The following is an 8,436-nucleotide window of genomic DNA, read 5'->3' on the forward strand; positions in this document are numbered from 1 at the left end:
TCTGGCTCAACGGAGATAAACTGAATTGGAGGTATACGGACACGTGCATAGTCAGGCGGGGGCAGTTAGAAACAATGGACCTACCACACAGAGCCATAGACACAACTACACTTTCTTATCCACTTCTCCAGCTCTCTGCCCTGTTCTTTAACCTACGAGGTGACAGGATAACCACCACGCCCCATCCCCCTTCGATTAGACAGCTGTGTTTGATAACCATGTGTAAGGGTTAAAGGTGAGTGCTGGACGAGCCCTCAAATGTTCTGTGTGATTACGTCACGGAAGACATTGGACGGTGTCGTGGAGTTGAAAATGTTCATTTAGCACCACAAGCACTTTCAAGGGGACCCCCTCAGAAGACACCCCAAGCACAAACTGCATCAGGAGTTTACACTCTTGAGGAGAATGGTAACAGCAGGTGATTCAGTACAATTTCACAAGTACAATGACATAATTTACCCCAATATTCTGTATTTGACAAATGGTCGCTTTGAATTAAACAGTTACAGTAGAAGCGCCTTTACTTGATAAGACAACTCGAAAGGTTCAGTCACTTTTGTTGAGAGAAACTAACTCAGACAAATGCTCTAAATATAAATCGACTAAATGAATCAGAATCTGTCCCCACAGGAATTGTACCTGTCTGATGCAATCGGTTTATAAATACTTTAAGAACCTTTATTTTTAAATCTTTTGAAATCTGTCTCTGTGGAGTTACTAAATGACATAAAAAAAACCCAGGCAGGTGCTGCCGCAGCATTTCATTCCGAGAGATCGTCTCTAGCACAGGAGGACAAATCACTCGACAGAGACATTATCTGAAATGTTGGATAGGTACAAGGATGTGGAGAAAATATTGTACGTGTTTATTGTCGCCATTGGAGTTCCTGGTGAGTGAACAGAGCCATTCATGTTTTGAATTTTTGTGCGTTAACCGGTGTGAACCTGTTTATGATCATTTTACAAGCTTCCAACCTGATGATTATTGCTCAAATATCCGTCAGAGATATTGATGCTGTTAATTCAGCATTCAGATTTTTCATATTTAATGACAAGCGGAGTTATCTAGGAATCTCTCCTGCAATTCACGGGATGGACGCGAACATTGTTTTTGCCTTTAATGACATCATGTCCAGATACGTCACAGTGCGGGAGAGTGGTAGCTCTCTGGGAAGTTGTGACTGGGATGAGTTTAATGGGACTTTTCCAGATATGTCCCAGTGCTGGGAAGTGGTAGCTCTCCGGGAAGTTGTTACTGGGATGAGTTTAATGGGAGTATTCCAGATACGTCCCAGTGCTGGGGAGTCGTAGCTCTCCGGGAAGTTGTGACTGGGATGAGTTTAATGGGAGTATTCCAGATACGTCCCAGTGCTGGGGAGTGGTAGCTCTCCGGCAAGTTGTGACTGGGATGAGTTTAATGGGACTATTCCAGATATGACCCAGTGCGGGGGAATGGTAGCTCTACGGGAAGTTGTGCCTGGGATGAGTTCAATGGGACTATTCCAGATATGTCACAGTGTTAGCTACAGGAAGCTCTCCGGGAAGGTGTGACAGGGAGTGGTTTATATTGTGAAGTTCCCTTATCCTGAGGTATTGATCAGAGTGAGCCTCTGGTCCTGTGTTTCACGACTCTCTGTGGAGTCTGTCCACGTCGGATACTATTGTCTGTCGGACAATAATTGGGTCTGATCACCTGAACCAGTGTCCACGGATCCGCTGACGAGAGTTATCGAATTGAACTGCGCTGTTGAATTAATCCATTAACGGAGTCACTCAGACTCTGGTCTCGGTCTGACACGAGAATTTGTTCATTCATTGAGTGCTGCGTGACCTGCTGAGTTCCTCCCGCGTGTTGCTCCTCTCTGTATCCCGTCCCGGCCCCAGCAGAGGTTGAGTTTCCAGACATCTGATCGTTCACGGTTAAAAGAGTGCAACCGTCCCCATCAGCGACTGGAATCGGGACGAGCATCGGCCGTTGTTCACGCAGCTCGTCTTTTATCGCCACGCATTGTCTTATCACCACAACGAGTGTGTGTCCCAACTCTTATCTTAGATTAGCAGCCGTTCGCAGCCTTTAGCATTTAGAATTTAGCTGAAACCCGATCCTGTGTAAATTCCCGGTGAATGAGTTCAGTTATGCCCAGTGTCTGTGCACTCACATTCACACTCCCTTGCCTCTCCCCTTCCCTTCTCCCCCACCCCCGGTCCCCTTGCTGATGTACCTCTCCCTCACTTTCCCTCCCCCCTCTCTCTCTCTTTCTATCTTCACAGTGAATTTAGTTGCGATTGTGATCCTGTCCCGGGGAAGGTGCGGCCTCTCTAACTGCACCACTCGCTACCTGGTTGCCATGGCAGCGGCGGATCTACTCACCGTTGTCACCGAGGTCATTCTGTATCGAATGAAAGGGTATTACTTCCTGTGGAGCTTTCTGAGCATCACCCCCGTGTGCAGTGTCGTCAATGTGCTAAAATACACAGCCACAGACTCTTCTGTCTGGTTCACGCTCACTTTCACCTTTGATCGGTTTGTCGCCATTTGCTGCCAGAAGCTGAAAACAAAATATTGCACCGGGAAAACTGCGGCTGTGGTTCTAACAACAACCGGCGGACTGTTCTGTCTGAAAAACGTTCCTCGTTACTTCACACGGAAACCTTGGATGATAATCGATAATGTACCATGGTTCTGTTCATACATTAAAAATTATTTCACTGACCCGGGGTGGATAGGATACGGCTGGCTCGATACGGTTTTAAATCCGTTCATCCCGTTCGCTGGGATCCTGCTGCTCAACGCTCTGACAGTCAGGCATATTTTAGTGGCCAGTCGGGTCCGTAAGGGGCTGAAGGGTCAGAGCAAGGGGGAGAACCGCAGTGACCCGGAGATGGAGAGCAGGAGGAGGTCTGTGGTTTTACTCTTCACCCTCTCCGGCAGCTTCATCCTCCTGTGGATGACAACGGTTGTAAATTTCATATATTATCAGGTCAAAGGAAAAGGATTCAACTTCAATGATTCGGAATGGATCTTTACCTCCGTCGGGTTTTTGCTGAGGAATTTCAGCTGCTGCACGAACACATTTATTTACGCGGTGACTCAGTCAAAATTCAGGGAGCAGGTGATCAGCGCGGTGAAATATCCGGTCACCTCGGTGCTTCAGTTCATTAATAAAGCCGCGACCTGAGCACAAGCCAGAGGCGGCTGCAATTTCTTCTGTCCAGACTCCAGCTCCTCCCATTACCGGCCTGATCTCCCATGTGTTTCAAGCGGGCGGATTGTCCCATCGACCAGCAGCTCCAAGCCATTAGGGCCGTGTGTGTGGGGAGAGGGTCGAAACCATCATGGAGAATGCGTACCTCATTGGCCCGCCAGATGTCAGTCACAGATCCACTCCGCAATGCCATTCACGGATTGATCTGTGGATAAGTCCAACTATTCTCATTCCCATCCGCCAACCTCATAGGCTGACATTCCAAGAGGACGGCGGCGAGCTGGTCTGACGCTCGGTGGCGAATGCAATGTTTATCACAACAGTCTCCGCCTTCCTATTGAATAATTTGAATCTCACTGTTTTTTTTGTTCCAATGAAAGCGAAATTACCCCCAAACTCTCTATATACGTAATGAAGTGCAATATTGTGAATGAAACTAGTCACTCCGATACTTAAGAAAGTATTAAAATGAAAGATGTCAACACTCAACGATTGTAACGAAGCCTGCATTTCATTTATTTCAACCTGATATGTTTCCCACTGAAATAGTATGTGTTCAACTGTATCATGATGACAAAACTTACGCAACCCCGAGTGATATTTTACAAGATGACATAAGGAAACATTAAGCATAGTATGCCCAATGCTAAATCGTGTAAACCCCACACTTTTATGTATTCTGTAATGGTGTCTCCCCTTGTACCCATTATCCCACCAGCCTTTCTATAAGCCCTTTCTTGTTAATCCTAAAATCCTCTTAACTTTTGATTTGTTAAGTGAAAGGTCATGCCCAACAGTTGACCTTATAACAATTTACACAACGAAAGTCAACCAGCTCATTCCTCCCAAATCTTCTGTGTGCAGGGACCCATAAGAAGAGAAAAAATCATTCCATACTTTACGTATGGTGTAATGTTTAATGAGTTTCCAGCAGATTTTCTGATCGACTGCCACAATAACCTGTTTTAAGACACTCATGCTAAAAGGAATTTGAACGAATTACAAATTTACACGGATAAATGGTTAGTAAGTAATTTTTCTATCATTCTTTGTAATTCAGGGACTAAGACGGCTACACCAACATTCCCAGTTAATTTATCTTTTGATCTGTCCGTAAATGTGGTCAAAATTATTAACACATCATAATATTGTTTTCTGCATATACTGATGAACCAACAGCTTCTCAGGCATAACATAATCCTTTAAATTTATTAACTTGTTAAATCTGAGATCAACTGAAGTCACTGGGGGTAGATCACAAGGTAGGGCAACCGAGAAGGCAACGTTGGGACATATTGCACAATCCAAGAAACCCACATTCTTGTCCTGATAAGAGCCACGACACAAAAAATTAATAAAAATAATATTCTTCCCAACAGTTCCCAACAGTCCTCCAACACATCTTTAAGAGGATAATAATCTCTTTGCCTCCTCAAATTAAGCCAGTATGTTAAAACCAACTTCAGCCTTAGATAATTTAAAGGGTAATTGTCCCATTTCAACCAGTAAAGCCGAAACAGGGAACAAATTTACTGCACCACAAAACAACCTTAAAGCCAAACAGTTTACAATTGTAGAAGAAGCTGGTCTATAAGCCAGACAGCCATAATCAAGAACAGATCTAATCAAACAAATATAAATGAACAACAACGTTTTTTCGTACAGCACACCAAGGATAACCACATAGACAGCTGAGTATATGTATTGTTCCTTTATATTTATCAATCGTTTTACTGATATGGTGCCTCCAGGTCAGATTATTCTCCATCCACATGCTTTGAAATCTTACCTTCGACCCGTCTTGAAGTGTTTGATCATATAATTTCAAATGAAGTTCAGGTTTATTAATCCTGTCTGTTAAACACATAACTTCCGTTCTAGCTGCAGAATACTTCAATATTCAGCTATTGGCTTACTGGCTTACTGTTCAAACATACTAATGTCTCCTAATCCAGAAAGCCCCTTCATATGTACATTGTAATTTACCCACGCCACTACCTATCTCAGAGAAAATACAAAGAATCAGAATATTAAATAATAAACCGATAAAAATAGAGCTTTGTAGGGTCCCAGTCTCTAACTCTTTGAAACCGGAATATAACCTCCCCACCATTAATTGCATAGAGCGTTAGAAAAATGATATAATCTTCCCCCTCTCCTGATTTCCATAGCTTAATCAAGTCTGTTCTTCCATAATTATATCATTTTATAATATCAAATCGTACTGTTATTAAACATTTTTATCAACAATACTTTTCTCACATCCTCTTCCAAATCTAAACCTGAATCGAATATCATTCAACATTCCAAAACCAACTCTGATAAAACGCTATGTCACTTTTTTTTTCAAAATATAACTCAAGCGCTCGATTACTATCCGTTCAATGAGTTTATATAAATAGGACCATAATAATAACAACCATAATAACAACTAGAAGGATCAGACGAGGAGCTGCCGGGTTTTAGAATCGACAGTACTGCTGCTATTTACTTAGAGTTGTGAAAAATAACTCCAACAACTCCAGAGCAACATTAAAACCCCTGTCTGTGAATGAAGTATTTCTACTGCTAATGCCGCATACGTTTCATTCACTTTTCACAACTCTACACCCTGTTCCTTTCTCTCTCAAGCTGACCACAACCTCCTACCAATGACTTATCACGACTAAGAAAAATATAACCCTGCACAGAACAAAAATAATCATACGAACAACCAGCGTTCCTGAATTCATACAACTTAGGGAGGATTTCACAAGTCGGAAATAATGTGGTAAAGTCTTGACGTTAGAAATCAGGCTTCTCGCGTCCCCGCACAATATTTTAATCCCATTTTGCAACTTCACGAGTAGACTGGCAGCCATCGGAGCTTCATTTACAGCTTCCAGCAGAGCACCGGGTGCACCAAGATACCTTTCTGCAGCTTTTACAATGAGTTTAATCTCCCCAGTGGGAGAGATGTCGGAGCAGTAAAATTCACCACCTCCTTTATAAACGTCACATCACGAACTTCATTTTATCCAGCAGTAAAATATCTTTCCTATGAGTACTGTGATACCGACATATATCCATTGATTTCACAGTCTGCTTTCCGACTTCATCAAGACTTTGCACCAACTCTGCGTCCGTCAGAAGATGCAGAATCTCCGGTGGCTACCCATTTTAATTCCACTTCCCGTTGCCATTCCGATATGTCAGTCCCCGCTCCCGATGAGGCCGCAAAGGAAGGAGACACAATACCTCATATTCCGTCTGTGTAGCTTCCAACCTGATGGCATAAACATCGATTCCTCAAACTTCAAATAATGCTCCAGCTGACGTCTCTTTCACCAATACCTATCCCCTTTTTCCTCTCTCACCTTATCTTGCCTTGCTAGTCCATCGCCTCGCTCTGTCACCCCTCGCCTCGCTCTGTTACCCCTCGCATCGCTCTGTTGCCCATCTCCTCGCTCCATTACCACTCGCTTCGCTGTGTTAACCCTCGCCTCGCTCTTACCCATCGCCTCGCTCTGTTACACCTCGCCTCTTTCCTTTCTCACATGGTCTTCTTTCAGCACCTATCATACAACCCCTGTTCCCGCCCTGTATATCTTTCAGCCATTAACTTCCCAGCTAGTTGATTCACCTCTCCCCCTCTCGTTTTCCCCTGTCACTTTGTGTTTCTCGCTGTCTCCTCACCCTCTTTTTAAACATACTCTTCAGCTGTTTCTCCCTCCCTGCCTGCCGAAAGGACTCGTCCCGAACATCCGGTGATGCCGCCTGGCCTATTGAGATCCTCCGGCATTTTGTGCTGTTGCCCGGGTTCCCAGAATCTGCAGATTTTCTCTTGTATGTGATTGATCTTTTTGCTATTGGGTTGGAGGCGACCCTCTACGGAACATGAGGTTTTGTCCCTCCTACGTGAGTGTGGACTCATCATGGACGCGGACAGATATGACAGACTGGGAGGCCGGATAGAAATGGGTGGCTCCCGGGGAATCAGGTCTGATGCAGGGAGCAGAGGAAAAGTGTTTGACAAAACAGACCCCGGTCTGTACCGGCAGAGCAAACCGTATCGGAAGATCCCGAAAACTCACAGGAGAAGTTTCACAGAAACTTCTACGAAACTGTTCGGAGTCCTGAATGATGGCGACGGTGTAGGCCATGTTTCGCTTGCAGAAGTTACTGCCAGGAGGATGATCAGTGAGGAGGGAGGAGTGGACAAAGGAATCAAGGAGAGAATCATCCCCGCTGAGTGCGGAGGGGAGAATCAGGGTTGTATTGCCGCCGGTTTTGGGATCACTGCACAGTGACTATCCAGGCTCCTTCTGATTCTCCAGTCCTAAAGCAAAAGTCACGAATCCTTACTGCACCTTCCGAGATTAATCACCGAGCCAGCCGACAAGAGATGCGCACAGTACTCCAGCTGTGGCCTCGCCAACATAGAGCAATACAGCAAACGATCAGGCTTTTCTCCTCCTTGTTATTCCGAACCGATTGAACTGGGCATTTCATGGCTTACTCAACCAATCACTTCTACCTACAGAAGGCCCACATCCCTCCATTCCCCACACGTTCAAGTGGTATCTAATATCCCCTATCGCAGCTGCCTCCCCCGCAGCCCCTGCCATTCACTCCAGACACCCACCACTATGAGTATGGTAAAAAAATAAACGGGCAATGCCCATCTCCTTCAAACATTCTGAGACATGTTTAAAATTACTGTCTTATATATGTTTTATTTTTTCACTGTAGAACGTGTAAGGGGAAGCTACAAATTTATAAAATACATAATCAGTGCAAAAATGATTCAGGAGGTAGTGTCTCCCCTTTCACCTTAAATACATGCCCTCTGGTATTAAAGATTCCTCCTGACGGAAAAAATACAGATTGTCCACTCTGTCTGTGCCTCTCGTTTACCGATAAACGTCCCTCGAACTCTACCGCTCCGGGGAAAATATCACTAAATTATCCAATCTCATCTTATAAGTATTGATACTTGGCCCTTCCAGGCCGACTTGTTGCCCAACAGTCTAGTCCCACCTGTATGCGTTTGTTCCATTAATTTTGGGAGATGAATTTGCTTAAATGCATATCTCAGTCAAACGGCCACAGGAGCTAAAGACACCTTTTCCTGCTCTAAGAGTCTATGACTAGTGGGGACAAGCTCCCTCTACATAAAAGTGCGCCTCAAATAGCCTCGTCCAATTCCTGGCCTTCTCGCGTGACTTAGCCTCTAAGCCCGGCGAAACTG

This window comes from Hypanus sabinus (assembly GCF_030144855.1).
Source record: "Hypanus sabinus isolate sHypSab1 chromosome X2 unlocalized genomic scaffold, sHypSab1.hap1 SUPER_X2_unloc_26, whole genome shotgun sequence".
Classification (NCBI taxonomy): Eukaryota; Metazoa; Chordata; class Chondrichthyes; order Myliobatiformes; family Dasyatidae; genus Hypanus; species Hypanus sabinus.